Below are 3,698 nucleotides of genomic sequence, written 5' to 3'. Positions count from 1 at the left end.
ATTCATGGGGCCCTGAGCCTGCTCTCAGGTTCTGAGCGGCCTTAACATCTAGAGCCCAAGGCTTCTCTCTCCTTGACTTCTCATCTGTCTTTGTCACCCCCTCTCTGGTGGACTGCTTGCTCCTCTATGTGACTCCCACTCTTCCCTCAATCAAGATCCACACTCTCCCCTTAGTGCTGCTGCCTGGGGCCAGGGGTCTTTCCACTGGGGGACCTTGGAAGCGCTCTGGGTTTGCAGGGCAAGGCCAGCACGATCAGACCAAATAACAGCTCCCCACTTATCAAGCGCCTACCATGTGTCTGGTGATCAGTAAAGTGATGGTCACATATATCTTATTGAATCCCCATTTCACCAAGGAGGAAACTCAAGAGTTAAGTGTTTTACCCAAGGACACACAGTCAGGATTCAACTCAGGCCTGCCTGACCCCAAAGTTCATGCACTCTCTCTTCCACTCACCCTTTCCTACCTTCCACTCCCAACCCCACCCCTGTAGCCTCAGATGAGTCATACCGCCCTCCCCACCCCAACTTGGGCGATTGTGATTGCCAGGTGCCTCCTCTGGCGAAAACAGCACACCCTGTAAGTTAGGACAGGCCACCAGGAAGAGCTCTGTCAGCCAGACCTCCCCCAACCACCTGGCCTGGCTGAGGTTTTCCAGGTGACTTGTCCACCGTGTGCTCTGGTTCCCTGTGAGTGCTGTGCCCTCTTGCCTGGCCCATGGGAAAGCTGATGGTGGGGAAAAGGGGCCCCACTTTACTCCCTGCCCATCAGGAAACTCTCCTCCTGACTTCCATTCCCCAGATCTGGAAACTGGTCTCCTGCCCAGGCCCCCAGAAAACTGCCAATCCCTACGGAAGAGCTGGCCTGATGGCAGAGAGGTTTGTCCGCAGGAGTACAGGCTCCTGGCTGGGACCCTCTTGCCTTATCACTCTGCCCCCTCGCATATTCCCTCTCACGTCCCCAGGAAGATGGTCTCAGACTCAGCCCACGGTGGGTGTTCACCACGGCCTGACTGGTGCCTGAAGACACATGAAGAATCAGGTGTCTCCACTGCCTCCTCTCTAGTATGTCCTTCCCCCTCTTCCTCTGGGACATTTGTGTGCATCACATTGACTTGAAAAGCAAATGACTTCAACCAAGAAATGTTTATTGAGCACCTACTTTGTGCCAAGGGGCACAGACGGCCCTGCCCTCCACTTTGCAGTTAAGTGTGGAGACAAGTGATAAATGCAGGCTCCACTCCTGGCCCCTTCAAGCCACTCTCCACCCCAAGGCCAAAGCGCTGTGTCCTATCTCTCCTCTGCTTACAACCCTTCAATGGCTCCCATAAGGGTAGCCCATAAGGAGTCCAAACTCCTTAGCATGGACTATAGGCCCTTCCTGTTCCTTCTGGCCTTTGTACATGCTGTTCTCTCTGCCTGAAACCTACCTCCCACTTTGCCTGATGTTCTGACTCCTCCTTCATACCACCTTCCCCAGCCAGGCTCTCCTGAGCCCCAGCTCACGTAATGGCCCTCTGTGTACTCACCCACGGAACTTGTCCTTGGTCGTTTCTGCTTGCTTACAGCTCTGTCTCCCCCACAGTCTTTCTCAGTCTGCACTGCACATCAGAATCTCCTGAGGAACTGTAAAAAATACTGAGGCTCAGGTCCCACTCCCAGAGATTCTGATGCAGTTGGTTGAGAGTGTGGCCTGGGCATCGACAGTTTTAAAGCGCCTGCTATGACTGTAATGCCCAGCCGGGGTGAAGAACTCCTACGGAGAACTCCTACACTAGCCTGTGAGTGGCCTGTGGGCGGGAGCTGAGCCTTCTTTATCTGTGTCCCCGGGGCCTGGCACTTAGTCTCACTCATCACTGGTTGGATGAATGGGATGAACTCGGATAGTCCAGGGAGTGACCAGTCCAGGGAGTGACCGCTGCAAGTGCCCTGAGGCAGGACAACTGCCTGGGCTTCCTCTGACACCATCTTCTTCTTCTTCTTTTCTTTTTTTTTTTAATTAATGAACTTCATTTCTTAGAGCAGTTTAAGTTCACGGCAAAATTGAGCAGAAAGTACAGACAGTTCCCTGTCCCTACACACGTACAACCTCCCCACTACCTACATAGCCACCAGAGAGGTACATTTGTTGCCATCAGTGAACCTATAGTATCACCCGAAGTCCATAGTTGACATTAGGGTTCACTCTTGGTGTTGGACATTCTATGGGTTTAGACAAATGTATAATGACATGTATCCACCATTATAGTATCATACAGAGTAATTTCACTGCCCTAAAAATCCTCTGTGCTCTGCCTATTCATCCCTCCCTCTCCCCAACCACTGATCCTTTTACCGTCTCCACAGTTTTGCTTTTTCTAGAATGTCATATAGATGGAATCATAGTCTGTAGACTTTCCAGATTGGTTTCTTTCACTTAGTAATATGCATTTAAGTTTCCTCCACGTCTTTGTATGGCTTGGTAGCTCATTTCTTTTTAGGGCTGAATAATATTCCGTTGTCTGGATGTACCATAGTTAATTTATCCACTCACCTACTGAAAGACATCTTGGTTAATTCCAAGTTTTGATAATTATGAATAAAGCTGGTATAAAAATCCATATGTAGCTTCTTGTGAGGGCGTAAGTTTTCAGTTCATTTAGGCAAATACCAAGGAGTGTGATTGCTGTATCTTATGAGAAGAGTAGGTTGAGTTTTGTAAGAAAACACCAAACTGTCTTCCAAAGTGGCTGTACCATTTTGTATTCCCATCAGCAGTGAATGAGTCCCTGTTGCTCGATATCCTCACCACCATTTCATTTGTCAGTGTTTTGGAATTTGGCCATAGTGGTATCTCATTTTAATTTGCAATTCCCTAATGACATATGATATTGAACATCTTTTCATATGCTTACTTGCCATTTGTATATCTTCTTTGATGAGGTATCTAAGATCTTTTGCCCATTTTTTAATTGTTATTCATTTTCTTATTGTTGAATTTTCAGAGTTCTTTCTATATTTTGGATAATAGTCCTTTATGAGACATATATTTTGCAAATATTTTCTCCCAGTCTGTGGCTTGTCTTCTCATTCCCTTGACATTATCATTCACAGAGCAGAACTTTTTAATTTAAAAGAAGGCTAAGGGCCAGCCCGGTGGTGTAGCGGTTAAGTTCACATGTTCCACTTTGGCAGCCCAGAGTTCGCTGGTTTGGATCTTGGGCACAGACCTACTCACTGCTCATCAAGACATGCTGAGGTGGTGTCCCACACAGAAGAGCTACAACTCTACAACTATGATACACACCTATGTACTGGGGCTTTGGGGAGAAAAAAAAAGGAAGATTGGCAACAGATGTCAGCACAGGGCCAATCTTCCTCAAAAAATAAAATAAAATAAAAGTCTAGCTTATCAATTATTTCTTTCATGGATTGTGCCTTTGGTATTGTATCTAAAAAGTCATCACCATACCCAAGGTCATCTAGGTTTTCTCCTATGTTATCTTATAGGAGTTTAACAGTTTTGCATTTTACATTTAGTTTCAAGATCCATTTTCAATTAATTTTTGTGAAGAATGTAAGGTCTGTGTCTAGATTTATTTATTTACTTTTGTATGTGGATGTTTAGTTGTTTCAGCACCATTTGTTGAAAAGACTATCTTTGCTCCATTGTACTGCCATTGCTCCTTTGTCAAAGATCAGTTGACTATGTTTATGTG

This window comes from Diceros bicornis, chromosome 32 (assembly GCF_020826845.1).
Source record: "Diceros bicornis minor isolate mBicDic1 chromosome 32, mDicBic1.mat.cur, whole genome shotgun sequence".
NCBI classification, from domain to species: Eukaryota; Metazoa; Chordata; class Mammalia; order Perissodactyla; family Rhinocerotidae; genus Diceros; species Diceros bicornis.
The sequence above is the reverse complement of the archived record's forward strand: the minus strand, read 5'-3'. Positions refer to the sequence as shown.